The 19,918-nt window shown below is 38.0% G+C and overlaps 1 protein-coding gene across 12 annotated transcripts in view; it reads left to right on the top strand.

Annotated features, from left to right (window-relative positions):
- LOC147139770 (neurexin-1a-like) overlaps positions 1 to 19,918 on the top strand; it is a 217,865-nt gene that overhangs the window by 31,031 nt on the left and 166,916 nt on the right. The gene's annotated exons all lie outside the window — the stretch shown is intronic.

Here is a 19,918-nt window from a genome sequence, read left to right as displayed (position 1 = left end):
ACCCCCTATAATATTATCGCTTAAAATGTCGTGAAATAGGTATCAGATTTATATTACTCTTTTTCCATTTAAAATATATAAAAAAAAATTGCAATAAAATAAATATATGTAAAATAAAATTGAACACAGATATACAGTGGCCAGAAAAAGGTTCAATCAACATATGAGGTTGTATAAGTTCTTTGCAAAGAATACAGTGAAGTGCAAATAATCAAATTTAGGAATACCTACCATTCAACCAGAGTTTGAGTAACAACATTTTTTTAATGTATTTAGAAAAAGCATATTGTCTTGTTTCAATGCAACGTGTGTAGATATGATTTGCATTGTTACAATCAGAAAATAAAAAATTGAAACAACATTATAAGCAGATATTTAAATGATACCTTTACACTTTAAAAATTATGACAATGTTGTGTTATATAAACCCTATATATATATATATATACCCTCCAAAAAACAAATTATTGTCAGAGTTGTACAATCCATTAAAAAAAATATGAATTTGGGCCTTTCTTAAGGAAACATTTCATAAGGCGTTGTAGTCCAGGATCTTGGATTTTTCTGTTAAAATGTAATTTAGAGAATGTGTCGGTGACTAAAATAGTGGCACAGATAAGAGGCGAGGATGCCTTGCACATCATTAAGTGTGAAATATAACAACACACCCCTGAGCTGCCTGCTGTTCCCCTGGAGAGACAACAGCCAGACAGGACTCTGCACAATTATGGCGAAGAGAGCCTCTGACCAACCTAGCTTCCATTGCATCATTTTTGTTTAAAATAGATCCGTTGTAAGAAAGTGAAGTATAACACATGAAGCACCTAATTAAAGTATATGGAATCATCGGAATGCTTTTTCAGGTTCACGTAATTTGTTACTTTATAAATCTCACTCCTTATATGTGCGTATGAGCAGAAAATACATTAGTGTTTAGGGTAGATATTGCTCACCATTAATACTACATTACTAAAACTCAATCAATGCAGGAATGTAATGTAATAACTCACATCTAAAATATGTAATACAAAATGCTGCCTACTACATTTAAAATAGTAATAAGTAGTTACAGACGTGTGATCATAGTAAATGTTAGTGATACAAATGCTTCAACTAAATTGTTAAAAACAGAACAATTCATTGTTTTCATTATTTTTCAGCAGTTTTATTATGCAGGAGAAACAATGTGTAAAAACAAACATCAAAAAGCATCTGAGTCCCATTAGTAAGTAGGCACAACACAAGAACCGTGGCCGTAGCTTCAGTGGCAACTCTAGAAAGTTTTACCTGGGGTGGCAGAAGGTGGGCAAGAGGTGCAGGTCAGTTCAGCCTAGGTTACCTGACGCTGTAGTTTAGAGTACATGCGCATTCATTCATTCATGTGTCATTTTCTCATAGCCGAGTAGAACTGGCAAACAATAGACAACAGCGTCACTGTTAGAGTTCTAGCTAAAACTTCCTAGATGCCTTTAAAATCAAAAGACAGAACCACCATGCAGTTGTTACTTAAGAGGAGCCAAATAAAAGGTTAAAGTTTGGCGAGAGGAGCGATCAGTCTTCCGTTATTTTGTCTCGTCAATTCTCCAGACATAGTATTCTTGTTTGTTATAAAATATGTTGTTTTAATTATAGCAGACAGTTAATTTAAGCCGGACCCTTTGAACACATTAAACTGAGCAACCGCAAATAAATTATAACTTTCCTGACTGTCTGTGATCAGCCTGGAAATGGTGAAATGCATTGACTTGACAGTAGGATGCAATCATTGTTTTCAATACCTGTGTGGTTGGAATGTGTGAATTCTAAACTGGTGATTAAAACTTTATACATGCAATGGAGACAATATGAGGAACATTTATAATAAAATTTAGAATTTTGTATTGAGAGATTCATTGCCACCAGTAGGATTGGCTCCTGGGGCATTTGGTGGGGGTGGCAGCTGCCACCCCTTGCCACCCTGCAAAACCGCCTATGCGTAGCTTATACAGTATATGGGCTATACATTACATGCAGTTCATATAACGGTAAATGGATTGCACTTACTCACTCACAAGCACTTTCATTAAATAATAACACATCCTCCCTTTCCAAAGATAAAGGAAATGCCAGTTATTATCTGGTCAGAAGTTAAATAACCATCCTTTTCCTTCACTTGGGATTGAGCCACCAAACCTCCATTCGCTAGTCAGCCGCTTAACCACCTGAGCCATTTTACTCCCATTGGTTAAATCCGCCCACGTCAATCCACGACTACAACACAAAATGTCGGCTGTGAAAAAGGCCTGTGATGAACAGATCGATTCAAATACTGTGTTGCATTTACTATGCATCCTTCCATCACACAGTATACAGTGTATAACTTGTATGTGCTCCTGCATGCTGCTTCACAATGGATAAGCAATGAATAATATACCTTCCAGCAGGGGAAAAAAATCTGAATGCAGTGTTGACATAGGTATTTTCCAATCTTTATAATATCTCTCACAATACAGATCCCTAGGGGTACAGTGGATGAGTGCACAAAGTCTCCTAACGTTGTGTTTTTTAGACTGCTGACAAGCTGTTCTCTGGCTATTAAATCCATTTCTCACTGTCAGTGGAGGTGGAGCTGCTTCAATTTGAATGAGGAGATACTGTACCGTACTGGTGCTCCAACCACAATGCGACCTATATATACACACTTAAGGCTGTAGAATCCATAGACATGTTCCCGCTAATTTTCTATGCATCTGAGCATTCACACAAACTCCGAAAACATTCCTTGTACCACAGTGAGCAACATCAGACATGCACACAATTGCCGAACCAGTGTCACACCTGTCCAAAACGTGAGATCATAACGAGTTACATGATGCAGGTATGTACAAACAATTTAAGCCATCTACATATCAAAATAGATTATATCACTGGGTATAGATTTGTACCATGAACAAAATGAGCCCTGTTTTGTAGAAATTGGATCATGATTATGTATCTTATGTCACTTTTTATATTGTGAATTGGCCCAAATTGACGTCTACAGAAATGTAAGTAAATGGGAATTTTTAAATAATTTTTAAAATAAATTATGGCTTCAATATTTAATCAATATATATATATATATATATATATATATATATATATATATATATATATATATATATATATATATATATATATATATATATATATATATATATATATATATGATTTGATTGATAATATACATATGTATATATGAAGTGGAGATGTTTTTATCAACAAAATGTGAATATAAAAATGGTTGAAAAGGTTAACTATATTAAATGTTATTAATAATTACTATAAAAGTGTTCGCTTCACCTGTTAGATTATAATCCTCACAAAGGATTTTATTGACTGTACCTAGCCCAGTAAATATGATATCGAATTATGAAATTCATGCTCTTTAGATGACACTTTGGCAATAAATATTAGTAGGCTAACTTAAGGTGTCAGACCACTGTAACAGATTTAAAAAGTAGTACAAAGTGACTTATATTACATAACATTACATTTTATCAAAAATGAGCAAAAGTATAGGGGAGCGAAGGGCTCTGACTGTTTTTGCCGTGGGCATTCACATTACTTGCTAAGGCCCTGAAGTGAGCCAGTAAAAATGTGTTCATTCCCGGCTCGTACATTGATGACGCAAGGCAGCTTGGAGCTGCAACAACTCATGTGAATTGCACCCCACATTTACCATCATCGCTTCATGAGTATGCTGCGGTAATACGCCTCAATTGTGCAGAGATATTCTCACTCAAGCATTGAAGTTCTTTCCTCTGGTCGGTTATGAGGGGGATTGGTCAGATGACGATTGGACAGCAGCGACTTAATGGTGGACAACACCGTGTCTCCATGGGATGTGTTGTGAAACACATCGCAATAATCTGACAACTACAGTTGCTCTTATTCAACCTGTTTGAGCAATCTGATGAAGGTAAAATGAATATTAGTGGGCGTCTTTGGCGCAATATGGTCAATGTGACTGATTACTGCCACAACATGATGCGCATTTCTATCTGAAATGCTCCCATACTTTCAGCATTTTCAGCATTTTCTGCCTTTTTTGTTGCATTTTCTCTTCCCGGTCCGTTAATCACATGTGCCAAATAAACTTAACAATTTCTTTGTATGAGGCGAATATGAAATTGCAAAATGTCAATACAGTTCAGGTTTGGATTTTTTTAATGCGCAGTATACATCTTCTGTGCTGCGGTAAGAGGGTGAGAGTAGTGCGCTATTACATACGGGCACCGGGTAACTTTGGTCCGCAGTGTGGCTCAAAATGTATATATTGAAAAATTGTGAAATGAATGATTTCATCTTAACCCATTCAATACCAGATATTTTCAGACCCTCTTTTACCCTATATGTTTGAAACAAATTGAAAAAAATATAAATACGTCCCAGGGATTCAATGACTGGGGTGTGAAAAGACATCTAAAGATTTCTTTGTGAATGAATGAATTGTTTGAGTTTGATATATATATATATATTAAAATATATGATAATATATTGTAAAGTGTTGATACCTAACAAAAATCCTTGGCAAGAGCCAAAAAACAAAAACGAAGAAACCTGCACCTTAAACATCTAAAACATTAAACAGTTAATCCTCTGTTTCTGTGATTCCTTGATTATTTTAGTTTTGAACTGCATATTAAGATGAGTGTCTTATTTGGGGCAGTGTTTGATATAATAATGGCTAATAATTATTTACACTGGCTCATGGTTACCAAAGCTAACCAACCGTGTGTTTCAAAGATTTCCAGGAATTAGACAGCTCCTAGCTCAAATGCATTTGGCCACATGAAAAAAATAGAAATGTTTTGATGGTTTGATGGAGGGTTGTGGGGGCGGGTGGAGACATGCTTGGGCTGGAGTTTGTGTATAATAGTGATTGTTATGAACTTTATCTCGATTCTTATTTGAGAAACAAATGGCCCTGTCATCAAGAACACACCATCTATAATTCTTTGTCCTTTTCCCCCCTAAACAGTTATTCTGCCTATGTCCGCCTTGGCGCCTGGAGATAAATAAGGGGAATTAATTTGTGTCACGATGACAGGAAAGCACTGCTCTGTTTGGCAGGAAAAACTGAGCAAGGAGGTGTTATTAATCACCAGACGTGTGGACCACAAGGACCACAGTGGTTCTGAACGAGATCGCAACACAGGGAAAGAGACAATGGAACCAGGGGGCTTCTATATCCACCTGATTCGGAAGCCCTCTGAGCCTTTGCGTAAATTATGGGAGTGACCTCCAGTTTAAACCAGAACCGGCGTTCACATGGTCACTGGTTGCACGACCCACTTTCTATGACAGTTACAAACTTAAACAATGTGGGAATGCTAGACCCATCCATTTTCTCACTTTGGTTTTTGGAACGAATATCGAAAAAACAAGTCTTTATTTTTGCTTTTTTCTGTTTTCCTTTTGAAAAATGAATGAATAAATGATTTGCAAATTGTCATTACACCTTTTCAGTACACTATTATCCATCCAACCATTATGTTCTCGAGGTTCGCCGACGTGCTGGGGCCTATCCCAGCTGTCTTGGGCAGTAGGTGGGGTACACTCTTAACTGGTTGCTAGCCAATCGCACAGCATTACGAAAAGAAACATCAGCATTACTTTACTAAAAATGTGCATTGTAGTGTCACATTTGGGTCAGTTGCTGTGAGCATTCCTGATTCATGATGTAATTAAAAGAGTGGATTCACTCCTGTTGAGTAAAAACAGCAGTAAAAGTGCTGCAATAAAAACTGACATCATAAAAACAGTTGGCACCCTCCAGCTACTTTTACATCCCTACTGAGCATAGAGCCATGTTATAAATATTAGTGAAAATTGTGCAACATTTTGACAATATGATATCGCAATGGCACATTTTTCCACAGAGCAATTTTGATTTGATGGAAACAGTATACTCCCTGTTTCATGTGCACTTACACATAAATACATGGTAAATACTGTATTTCCAGGACTAATATTTGTTTTGTTAGCTTAGTATTTTGAAAAAAAAAACTTAGTTCAGCAAACCTAAAGACATGCATTTGTTACTGTTAATCATTTGACCACTACATTCCATTGACATATAATTATTTCATAATGCTGCAGTCTATACTTAGATACATATTTTTAGATGCCAAGCAGACATTTTGAAAACAAAAAAAAATCTTCATCTAACACACTCAATTACAAACTCTATATGCTTGAAATTGCAATACTTTTAACAAGTATCAAATATTTTTTTTAACAACATACTCCAGAGGTGGGCATTCTTTCTAAGTGACAGACCGGTCTGTCTATCCGTCAGTGATGGATGCCCATTTTGCTGATGTTAGACAATAGAGGAAGCATAAGAAGAAAAAGAAGAAGAAGAAAAAGAAGAAGAAGAAGAAGAAGAAGAAGAAGAAGAAGAAGAAGAAGAAGAAGAAGAAGAAGAAGAAGAAGACGAAGAAGAAGAAGAAGAAGAAGAAGAAGAAAATGACACATTTGAAGAAATAAAACCATTTTATTGTCATCAGTCATTTATTTCAGTTTTCACAAGGACTAGGAAGCCACTATGGTTGTACCTTTGGCAACAATGTGACACATGCAGGATTCTGGCTAAGGTAAGCAAAACTTTACGAAGAGATAAAGCGGCAGTAGGCTCTCACTTAATAGTTTAATAGATTGTCATACAAGTAGGCTATGTGAAATGCCATATGTATGTGAGTGTAGAGCTGTTTGAGCTGCAACCCGACACATTATGATTTACATAGTGAACTCTGTTTACCATTTTAATCAAATCAGTTCAGATAATGGATGGATTGTGATGGACAGATTTTTCATCTGTTGGACCTTTTTTTGTTCCGGATTGACAATAGACGGACTGGCGGACCTTTGATGTTTACTGATGGAAGTGCAGTTAAAATAACATGACAGACGATTACAGTTTGGTTCGGCTTGAAAAATAGACAGATAGACAGATGACGGACAGGTACCCTGGGTGCTGATGGATGACGAATGACGGACCGGAAAACGTTAGTAAAATGCCCACCTCTGCCATAGTCTATTAAATTAACGTAGACATTCATTCATTCATTCATTATCCATACCGCTTATCCTCACAAGGGTCGCGGGCGTGCTGGAGCCTATCCCAGCTGTCTTTGGGCAGTAGGCGGGGGACACCCTGAATTGGTTGCCAGCCAATCGCAGGGCACACAGAGACAAACATCCGCACTCACAATCACACCTAGGGGCAATTTAGAGTATCCAATCAACTTACCATGCATGTTTTTGGAATGTGGGAGGAAACCGGAGTACCCGGAGAAAACCCACGCAGGCACGGGGAGAACATGCAAACTCCACACAGGGAGCCCGGAGCCGGGATCGAACCCACGACCTCTGAACTGTGAGGCGGACGTGCTAACCAGTCGAACACCGTGCCGCCCCTAACGTAGACATAATGAATAAAATCAATAAAAATCAACATTGTGTCAGTGCTATCCCTGGCCCTAAATTGGCACATTGCGGCTTTGCTAGTGGAGTTCATGCTCCTGGTGTCGAGTCATACATGGTACATAGATACTTTAAGGATCACTGGAGTCACATAAAGATCCATCAAAGACTTGACTAGTACTGCTATGACCCCCTCCCGAGACGCACAAGGCACCATTTGCTGCAGTTGCTTGGCAACTTGCTGTTCTGTAATTAGTCCTGCAATGTAGCGCCTCGAGTCTCGAGATGGCCAGTCTTCTGCGTCGGGTCAGTCCGCACTAGTAACACAACCACACCCACACAAGATGAGCCTACTCAAGTGAATTGATATTATAGCGCAAAGCACCTTGTCAGCAAGTGAGCACAGGAAGCAACTTCCCCTAATGGCTCTAAAAACTAATTTCCTTGGACTGACTAAAAGGGGGGAAAAATATTGCTACTTAAATTTAATTTTCAAAATTGAGGCATAACAAATTAAAGTACATCGCGTTAAGTACACAAAGTGTCCACCCATAGTAGTGTATAAGTATAAGCACTGTGACTAATGTGATTTCTTATAATTTGAAAATGTTGCATAAACAATATTTCATTAGCATAATATACTTTGTTTTCTGTGTATGGTGCAACTGCTGTATGTCTGCTGATGTGAAAACCCTGCAAATCTAATGAAGCCGTTGGGAGGCATTAGTATTAAAATGTACATATTTTACCACGCTAAATCTTGCTTAAAGTGTCAAACATGACAAATGAGCTAGCGCGGAAGCTAAAGGACACTTTTGGCAGACTAAGGGAGAACGACCCACACAGCAGTGACTTGAGAAAGCAAATGGGGACTTAAATAAAGACGAATTGCCGTGGCCATATTGTGGTGAGATTGCATTCTCTGATGGAGGAAAAGAATAACGGCTCTTTCTCCTGAGAGAACATGTTTAAATAAATCACTCCTATGGCGCGTGAGTGCGCCTGAGAGAGAAGTTGCGTTCTAAGGTGTGCAGATGTGTTTGTAAAAATTCAATCCGGGAGAAATTACAAGGAAGTGAGATCAAGAGATTACTTGAGTAAATTATTCTTTTCATATGTGTAGGCTACGTAAAATCTCAGGGCTGATGTTAATGAAACCTTTTAGCAGATTAACATTTCTACAATTTCATGATAGGTTTGGCTACTAATTAAAGATTATGATATTTGAATGGGCGGCACAGTGGTCGACTGGTTAGCACGTCCGCCTCACAGTTCAGAGATCGAGGGTTCGATCCCGGCTCCGGCGTCCCTGTGTGGAGTTTGCATGTTCTCCCCGTGCCTGCGTGGGTTTTCTCCGGGTACTCCGGTTTCCTCCCACATTCCCAAAACATGCATGGTAAATTGATTGGACACTCTAAATTGCCCCTAGGTGTGATTGTGAGTGCGGATGTTTGTTTGTCTCTGTGTGCCCTGCGATTGGCTGACAACCAATTCAGGGTGTCCCCCGCCTACTGCCCGAAGACAGCTGGGATAGGCTCCGGCACGCCCCGCGACCCTTGTGAGGATAAGCGGTATCGATAATGGATGGATGGATATTTGAATGGCAAACATGTCATGTCATGTCATCTTCCAAACCGCTTATCCTATATAGGGTCGCGGGGAGTTGCTGGAGCCTATCCCAGCCGTCAATGGGCGAAGGCAGACTACACCCCGAACTGGTCGCCAGCCAGTCGCAGGGCACACATAGACACTGTCACTGAGCGGGAATCGATCCCACGCTGCCCGCACACAACTCAGGCGTGTGTACCACTACACTATCAGCGGACTGAATGGCAAACATTTTAGTCAAAACGTGTTTTAAATGCTCACTCGTTTAGAATGTGATTTATTGTTTGCAGATCTTTGCTATTTGTAAAAGTTGATAACTTCACATTTAATGACAGAACAAATACCGTAGATGCAGTATAGATAGACAAATACTGCAATTAGAATGAAAATAAGTGAGATGTTTTTTCTCATCCATGTGGGCTTGTTTGGTTGTGAGTCATGCCTAGTAATCAATATCAGTGACTAATAAAACCTTGACATGGTATCAGGAGGTCAAGCCTGCTTCAATAAATTATAGGACAGATGTCCAGCATCCTGAGCTAAAGCTATAATTAATACACACCCACAGCCCATGTGTCATTTTAAGATAAGACTATTTCAGTTAATCATAATACAGTGGGAGTTGAGCGCCCCAAAATCGTACAACTTGGAGTTCAATCATGATTATCTTGGAATATTTCCCACAAAAGTCAAACAAACATTAAACAATGACAGCACTCTCCATTACTCTCTGCCAGGTGTCTCCAAAACGTGAGTACCCGTAGTTTTGCGTTGTTTTATCTGTCTTGTTTTCCACTATTTATAATGTGAAACTGGAAGTCAATGCATGCCATAGAACATGTGCTCATTTTAATATACTATTCATTAGATTAGAGACTCTGCAAGTCTTGATGAACCACACTATGTTGAGCTCTATGTTGTTGCCGTCTGCACGATAAGCCATCTAGTGACCCCGGGCTGCGTGTCAATCTCAGATTTATATGTTTACATTGTTTACAGTGCTGATTTACGACAATGTCCATGAGAGTGCGGCACACACTGTGACCCACATCACTTGTGAAGTGTTGCTGGCTCCCACTGGGGAATTGTGACATTTCCCAATGCTTTTTAACGCACTTTTTTCGTCACACTTGTTATTTTTGTACTTTTAGCCCCACTGTGCCCATGTCCATCGCTTTAGTTTCTCTTACTAAAAACCCAACAGCATTCTCCATCTTGATCTGGCATCCTCCTTTATTGGTAGTCCACTCACTGATGAGCAATGACTCTCAATTTTAAATAGATATCATGAAATCTTAATAAAGAATGACCCTGGGAGCCAAATCTACCAGTGCCCGGTGTAAATTAAGAGTATGTGAGCATGCTTTCAAAACTCTAGTTGAAGGGCTTCACATTTTAGTTGTTATTCACTGCAACCAAGGAATCATAGATTACTCATATATGTGAAGGTCAACATAGTTTAGATTTATCATTGCGAGACATGCATTACTGATTGATATGTGGTTATCAACTTGAAATGCTGATGATGGAAGTTATAAATATGCAGCTAAATCATTGCAATTATTGCAATAAAGCTATGGTTTTGTTTTTACTTAGTGGAGACTCCACAGTCTCTTTGATTTCCCCTCTAATGACTTACTCTGGGACACTGAGGAAAAACAACGTTCCAGCTTGGTAAGCTAAATAGGAGAAGAAGTATTCTACTCCAGAGAGCGTCCTGATTGGTTGCACTGTTTGTTTCCTGTGATCCCTCTTGTCCTCCACTCATCCTCAAAACACCACCCCTCCCTCCCCGGTGATTTGCCTGGGGTAACAATGGCACCAGTGTGGATTTCATCTCGAGTTGATCCTCTGAGGAGCCTCATCTAATGAGCAACATAGTGTATCAACTGGGATCTTGGTGTGTATACCTAGAGACTGAAGAAATCCATGTACAGTACATCATGGGCCACAGGCTATAATGCATATAGAATCCGTTTTACTGCTACATTACGACATAATTAAAACGGGCGTAACATTGTCAAACATCTTGCTGGAAGTAAAATTACGCAACATAGCCAATATTAATTGGAAGCTGGAACAATTGTGTTTCGTTGTTAAAGAGTGAGTCTACTTAAAATTGCACAAACTCCTGCCAATTCATCCAGTTTCGTGCAAAGTCACGGTTGATGGTTGGATATCTTTAACGTGAAAGAAAAGAGTACCGGTAGTCTTTGCCTTTGTTTTTGCAACACTTTTGCTCTATCAGTTGAAGCTCCCAAACTTTTTAATGTTTTGCACAAGACAAAATTAATGTGTTATAATATTTCCATTCTGAATTTAAAGACAACTGAAATAGTGTTGCCTTGATTATTTCGACATTGGATATATACTGCCACCGATATTACAGCATAGGGATTCAATTCTGAAGTTAAATTTTGCCTTGTGCTTTTGGAGTGGAATTAAATCCATCTGATTGTTTTGTTTAGTAAATTATCTTTGGAAGTGAATGGGGGGGTGTGGGGGGGGGGATAAACATCAGATAGTCAGAGAGATTACAGTAATTTTCCCGGTATGCGGTCTCCTACCATTTGATTGCAGAATTGAACCCCATCACCAGATAAAGCCTTCTTTCATTTTTTCCAAGTGGAGTTTTTTCTGTATTTCTGGTGTTGGCTGATATGAAATTCTGGCATAGTGGTTTTGCTGGGACACTGTTCACAGGATACCAATATCTAGTTAATGCTTGTGTTATTTATTTATTCAAAAAAACACACTGAATCCAGATCAGTGACTCCTGTGATGTTTGATCTCTATTTTGGAGTAGTTCTTGAGCCGCTGTGGGGGGCTTTCCCCAGAGTGGTTGTTCGATAATATCCTGGTATTGTTAGAGGCCAAGATAAATGCCTTTGCACTCTGACTCTCCTGGCGACCACAGGTACACAAAAAACAGAACACTATCTCTGCGCCAACTCGAGCAGTAAATGGAAAAGAACTGTAGTGAAGCCTTTTAGCTTGCATCCTGGGGAGTCCCACAGCTGGTGACATTTCCAAATGGACAAACAGGGCAGTCAGAGAGAGCTAAGATATTTGTCCGACAGAGACACTTCGATACCATTTTATTCTTTTATTTACTTAAATACTTCTTTGTGCAAAAGAACCCGTCCATTGTTTAATTGTGTTATCGAACATGTTACCTGTTAGACTAGGGTTTCCTAAACATAGGAAAAGGGCCAAAATGGGTACCACATACAGTATTTATTTGTAGTGTCACCAGTTGTCTGAGCAAAATGCTGTAAGATGTTTTGTTGATCATCAAAAAGGCTTGGCTGTTCGACTCATTTTTGCAGTAGTAAGTTCATAACGTCTGTTCTTTGTCATCAGTTTATGTATGGCATAAATCAATATATTGTTAATACATGATATATCTTAGTAAGCTTGAGATGTTATACAAATAATCCAAATTAAACTAAAACAAAAGATAGTTTCTAGTCAGCAAAAGATTAAGAAAATCATCTACTGTATGACAACTCCTATATACTGTACTGTAATTAGAATTCTATTCAGCTCAAATAGTAACATTCATACTTTTTATTTGCCGGACTAAGACAAATACAATCAATCGCCTTATATTTATTTTGTCAGTTCTAATCAAGAGATGACTCACTGCTATTATGGGCCTATTTTTCATAATCAGGTTCAAGAGTGACTTGTTAATGTACTTAAAAGACTATCGTGATAGGTAATTTTATGCTGTTTGCAGTCAATGAGGACAATACAAATGTTTTAGTCTAAAAGTGTTCAATTAACTATGCGTGTTTTATTATTACACACTATTACACACTCAATAGACCATTATATGTGATCATTTAATTTGTTTGTGTGGTAACAACTGCATGTACTGTATGGGGATTCTTTGGAATATTCATGATGTCCATTTAACCTCCCTTTGGTGCACTTCCTGTACCCAGATATTTCAGGGAAAACTATCAGTACGATTATGGGAAGTGAACCAGCAAAGTAACAATCTCTTTATGAATAATGAATCTACTTAATGGTCTGATGTATTGCCATATGTGCACGAGATGGCTGGAAATGTAGATGGAAACAGACAAGATACATTGTACCTGAAACATTATACGAAGAGAAAACAAATGGAGTGCTAACAGGTAAAAGCATGAAAAGAACTAAGTATATATATATAGGGGTGGGCGATATATATCGTCATCAATATCATCGTCAATCTTGCTTTCACGATGTGTAATTTTACATTATCGAGTATTAATGCTGCCTCGAAAAGCATAACGGGTCAGTTGATGGTGGCAAAGCATGACGAAATGCTGAAAATCAGGGTGCATAGTCGGCAGAGGAGGAGGAAGTGATAATCATTCGCCGAATCAGCGGGCAGTACGTGAGTCTGTTCGGACTGCAACTGAGCTGTGTATCAAATATGGAGGAGTGTCCAGTGGGGAATTTTAGCAAGGCGCGAGTCCACATCGTCCATAATCTGTAAATGGTTTGGGGTTGACAAGACTGACGTCATTGTTAGATGTGCCAAAACGGTCACGTTGAAGCATGGTGCCTTTTAGTTGGCTCTGTTTATTGAATTTGAAGTCTGATTGTTTCAAATTGGTTAAAAAAGAAAAAAAAAAGAAACAGACATTTAAATTGTTTCTATTTGGCATTGGCCAGATATTCTGAGTCTGAAAGAAGTGAGGAGTTTAAATTCTAGGTAATGTGACTCCTGTGTAACATTATAGGAATAATTTAACATGCCATTCTGCTATTCTTTTGTTGTTTTTTTCCACATGTTTATTCAAATTTCAAATACATCTTTTTACCAACTCAATAACACCAATAGGATTTCCATTTTTGACTTTTTGGTGGTTGGCCTGCGAAGTAGCAATGCATGCATGGCTGCCCTACAGACTCTTAGCCCCTGATTGATCTGAGATGTTGACAGACAGTAGTGTTTGATTCTGGCCCTGTTATCTGTAATGTAGCTGAAGCTCTCAATGGGCTGACAAGATTAAAATGCATTACTGTCAGAGAGCAGGGTGCCCTGGGGCTCCACTGTGCTTGTTGAGTGTTAATGACTCAGACTGGGTCTCGCCAGTACAGGCCATGTGCTGACAATCCATCTATGGTTGTTTGAATGCCAATCACCCCAGCCTCTTGCCAAAATGAATGTAATACAATCTGATCTAACTTTGATAAATGCGTTTGCCGTAGCGAGAATATTGCTGATATTACTTGCTGTATTTCCAGATTCCCGCATGAGACCAGTTGATTAGGTATGGTCACTTCAGGAGGTCATTGCAGAGATTGAGAGCTCGGCTCTTCACAACAAGGCAGTTTATCACTGTCATGCTTTGTATAAAGCAGGATATGGTAACTTTATTGTCTCAACCCAAATGTACAGTAGATGTACATTGTAGACGGTTAAAATGATAAAAGTTTTACATGCGGTCTGAAGCTTTCTTTTTAATACCTTTTTGACTTGTACACAAACAACTTGCAAAATAAAACATAAATGACGCCGTCAGTCAGACATCTTCACACTTAGCAGTTATCTACATACAGGTAAGGCAAGATGAAGTCGATATGTAATCACTAGACTAGACAGGCAAATAAATCTAGTTCTTTACCTTGTTGCCACTTTCGACCGGGCAATTTATCTTTTAGCTGTTGTATTTGTCTGTGAATCTTTGTTTTACTTCGACATAACTGCATACATAAGCACTGTCAATTTTGACGGTTCGAAATCAGGCGTTATCCTTTTCCGTATGCCTTCAAAGTAACATCCGCCCAACAGGAAGTAAGAAAATAAAAGTCCAAGATTGCAGCAAATTTTGCAAATAAAACTGTGCTTAACAGATTTTTTTTTTGTTTGTTTGTCTGTTTCTTGAAGTATTAGCAGGTACTGATTGCATTACCTTGCCGGTGTATTCCATTGAGCTGGAACTCAACTGGGGATTGTGAAATGAGGATTCGGATCATTAACACCCAGGTCTTTAATAAGCACCCTAGAGAGAATTAATATCCACTTAATGCACTCTACCAGAGGTTGTTCATCTCAAAGGTGAAGTGAATGCAGTTGCTCATATGAAGCCAAAAAGAGACTTCTATGATCTTCTTGCTATGAGTATCCTCTCAAACGCTAAAGTGCCCTTCTCGTGTTCCCAGTGACTGACAGTTTGTCCAGCGCATTTACAAGCATCCCGTGCAGACTTAAGGCATTTTAAAAGCTCCCTGCTGGCAACCTCTTGTGTATGAGAAATCCAATATGCTGTACTTTGCTTAGAGGTCTGTATTGACCCCCTGTTTGGGCACAAACATTATTCTGGCTTTTGTGTGGATTAGCTAGACATACAGTATGTGCATTGCGCCATTATCCCACACCCACTAAATGTGTTTATTTTTTGGAGGGAAAAGAAAACCAAACAATTCTAATCTCGTTACTTTATTATAAATAAATTGTACAATGTACCTCCACAGCAACAACAACAATACGCTATGCTTGACATTGTGGAAACAGAAATAGACCTGCTGTATGACGTTGGCAAGTAAATTGCAAGATCTCCCCTTGCGGATGCATGTGACGTGGGCAATTGGAGACTGCCTGACACCCATGACGTGCATCTGGGTATGACTACCCCAGCTCATACTATAGTTGTGCCGTGCAACCAGGGAGGTGATATTAAAATATAAAATAACATAATAAAATGGTAATGATTATAATTTGTTCAATTAATTGACTTCTACTATGATCAAGAGGAATTATCCCAGGCTGTTGTCTATGCCCAGGCACCGAAATGAAGAGGCACCCAATTTTATGCAGAGGATAGGAGTACCTACTAAAATAGTGCCCAAATGATTAATCATTTTTTAATTGAATAAATCATGTTCCCCTTTAAAAGAAAATTATGTTTTTATGTATAAATCTTGGCCAAACCGCACTCAGGATTTCCCGTATGTTCTTGTATAATTGATTGATTACTTTTGCATAACGATAACAGAGAACACAGTACCATGTTTTGCAGGACTTGGAGAATGTGCCATGATAAAGAGAGATTACAACCAACACATTTATCAGATTGTTACAGCAGTAGGTTGAAGAACAGGAGACATGAGTGCAATGACTTTTATCAATTATTTCATCTAAATCACCTGAGCTGCCAAGTGGTCTTCTCTGATGCAAGAGCGAACCTCCTCTCTATTTCACTCACAAGAGACTAAATAAGCGAAAGGTGAATGACAAGATTTATTACCTTGCTGAAATTACTGACAGGCCACTGTTTAGCGAGTGAATAAGCCGTTGGTTCTTGGCAGGGCCCTTACCTCATAAAAATACTTCATTTATTCTGGCATATCTGCATCTCAGATCAAAATATTTTTACTCTTTGATGCCAGAATTTTACTGAAGTTGCACTGCTGGGTAGCATTTGTATAACCCTCAGGGCGATGTGGATTAGTGGTCAACGTCTTTGTTGAACGAGATTAATTCAGGCGAACATGACACAGTCGTTTAACAAACCGTTTGGGAAAGCAGGTGACGAACTCAAACGTACTCTGGTGCTGGATGAAAGAAAATTATATCCACTACATTCGTTGCAATAGAAGATACAAATCAATTTTCATAAGAAAAAAAACCTTCAGTGCTTCATTTGCTTTTTATTCTTTTTTGCAAGTGCTGTCATGGCATCATATGGTGCAACGATATTGATGATTTAGCCATCACTGTCTTTCCATTTACATACTTAAAGTTGTTTCTGCTTTCACAACTCCCAAACAAAACTATATTCTCAAAGAATGCTGATTTACCATCAAAAGCATTCTGTTTTGAAGTTTGGCAAGCTGTCTATTAAAAGTCATATGATTCAGTCATTTGATCTCTCTCTGTCTCTCTCTGTCTCTCTCTGTCTCTCTCTGTCTCTCTCTCTCTCTCTCTCTCTCTCTTTCTTTCTTTCTTTCTTTCTTTCTTTCTTTCTTTCTGGGCATACATGCTTTTAGCATACTGACACTATGCAAGATTATGAATAGTCACGCCCAAAACGATTTACAACTCAGCCAATTTTGAGTTAATGTTTAGTTTCCGTCAGTATATTCTGGATAGAAATGACATATGTAAATGACAAACAACCGGAAGATATTTTATTACAGATTAATTGAAAATAGTTGACATTTTTGTTTTTTTTTAACATATAATTTTAAAGGAGAAATTAACCCAACATTTCTTTACAAGAATACGTTCTGTGCAGGCCCACTAGTCCAAACACGGCATTTTGATTGATACTGTGTGGAATATGAGTTAAGCATTAAAATCCACCCGTTTTTATCCTTCTCAGGGGGCGTGCATTTTGTCACCTGCTGTTGACTGGAAATGACATCACAGTTGTTCAGGGCTCAGATAACGACCAATCATGACTCAGCTTCAGAAAACAGGTGAGCCGTGATTGGTCGCTACCTGAGCTCTCAGCAACTGTGATGTCATTTTCAGTCGACAGAAGTGACAAAATGGCCGCTCCATGTGATGGCTAAGAGATGGTGGATTTTGCTGCTGAAGCCATATTACACATACACAATATTAATCAGAATGTCATGTTTAAACAAGTGAATGTACATAAAACATATTATATATATTATATTATATATATATATATATATATATATATATATATATATATATATATATATATATATATATATATATATATTTTTTTTTTTTTTTTTTTAAAAGAAAGTAAAGTTAAATATACATACCATACTCTAACTCAACAACTATTATCACTTGTGTCATTCCCTCATTCGCTTTACCACAAATTAGTCCAGGTTATAAATGATTCTGGTCTTAATTATCATGTCAGTTTTTCCCATTGTTCTGTTTTACTTATAACAAGATGACTAGTTTATTTCTATATACATTTTCTTGATGCTATAAACAAACAGTTTTGAGATTCCAATGTTTAATTCAACAGTAACAATGTGCTCTCACATCCCCCTTCCATCAGAATAACAAAAAATAATCGGAGAGACCACAGGAAAACAAACAAAATGAACCCAATACATTTAATTAGGTTTGAGTTTTCTTTAATAGTTTGATTTCTGTCTTGATGAATTAATTGCGGGTCTTGGTGAGGCAATGCTAACAGAAAGCGAACTATACACAAAAGATACCTGTCAGTGTGACACTAACAAGTGTTGAAAAGCCAACAAGCATGTAAGAGATGAAGGTGACGTTAGCCCTGCGGGGTAGAAGCAGGTGTCTATACAAAAGATGAGACGATTTGTTAACCCTCTGGAGACGTGTGAGGTAAAACTGTTACACATCTTTGCTGTTGTGATTTTATGTTGGGTGCATACAGTATGTCCCAGTAATATGTTGCATGTTGTACATTTTATAGTTTTGTTGCTGAAAGAAGAAATAGCATTTTTTCACATGTACATCCCCTGACAGCATGATAGACAGTGCCAGCCTGCAATGTGATAATGAACTTTATTACACTGGGGACTGTTTGCGCCACTCTTGAAGCAGAACATCATACTGAGCAAACAGCAGCAGCATCATCTTATTTAGGCACAGCAGTGTGCAGGTGGCACAACACAGTCGAAAAGAGACTGAAAAGATGAGCTGCTGAACAGAACGCCTGAGACTCTTTATGATTGTATACTTGTTTACACCAAGAAGGCAATTACCCCTTAGAGTACAGATCAGTTCAATATAATGTATTGAGTCCACCAATGAACAGGTATCCCTTCTGTTATTCATCTATTTAGCGAGACACTTGACTCAGGAAAAATTGTATTCTAAGGAAAAGATGAAAAATTGCTCTGTATCCTATTTCTGTGTCTATTACATGATCGAATTAAATAAAAATCACTGGTCTATATCCTATTTGTAGTCATTGAAATAGTACCCGACCAGTGTGCCATGGCACATTAGTGTGCCATGAGAGAGCATCAGGTGTCATGCTGCAGGAAATTATCCTATGGCAATTATATTGACAAAAAATTACTTATGTCCTATTATTTTTTTCTGGTCATTTATCTAAGCCAACCACGTATAGTAACAGGCAGAGCAATCAAATGCTCTTCCACTAGATGACAGAAGGTACAAAATTAACCTGTGTATCCACTTTTTGTGAATTGTTTTGCAAAGTGTTGTGCCAAGAGAATTTTTTCCATGTGAAATGTGTCCATGGCTCAATAAAGGTTGAGAAACACTGCTCTAGTATATTTGCCGCCGCAAGGAGAACAACATGTGTTCATAAAATTACCTCATAATGCTATAAAAGTAATACTTAAAAAAAAAAAAGGCTGAATTTGTCACAAATTTGATGTAACTGGAATTCACAAACCTTACGTAAAGCATCAAAAATCGGACTCATAGTATTTTAAATTGAAATGGCCTCATTTCTTGTTTTTTTTTTTCGACAGATTGGATAACTTTACATGAACACATATTTTTAAACCTGGTCCTACAAAAACGTACTTTTATTTATTTTTATGGTATATCCTGTACGTATATGTGAAGTACCGCCCCATTGCCATTGTTCAGTGTATGGCAGGATAATCATAGTTTAAGTATTTTCATTAGATTTAGTTTTATTTCATTTTGAGTTGTGTTTTTTAAATGTAGTTATTTTTCATTAGTTGTCAGAGTGTATTTGTTAGTTTTTATTAGTTGTAGTATTAGTTACCGTTTGTTTTTAATGTGTATTTCTTGTATGCAATGTGCAAGATCTTAAAAAAATCACAATAAGTATTATGTGGTGTATATCCATCCATCCATTATCTATACTGCTTCTCCTCACAGGGGTCGCGGCGTGCTGGAGCCTATCCCAGCTGTCTTCGGGCAATAGGCGGGGGCCACCCTGAATTG

The sequence above is a fragment of the Filicampus tigris genome, chromosome 11 (assembly GCF_054856515.1).
Source record: "Filicampus tigris isolate MCC_2025a chromosome 11, RoL_Ftig_1.0, whole genome shotgun sequence".
In the NCBI taxonomy this organism is placed as follows: domain Eukaryota; kingdom Metazoa; phylum Chordata; class Actinopteri; order Syngnathiformes; family Syngnathidae; genus Filicampus; species Filicampus tigris.
This window is presented reverse-complemented; position numbering and strand designations above follow the sequence as displayed.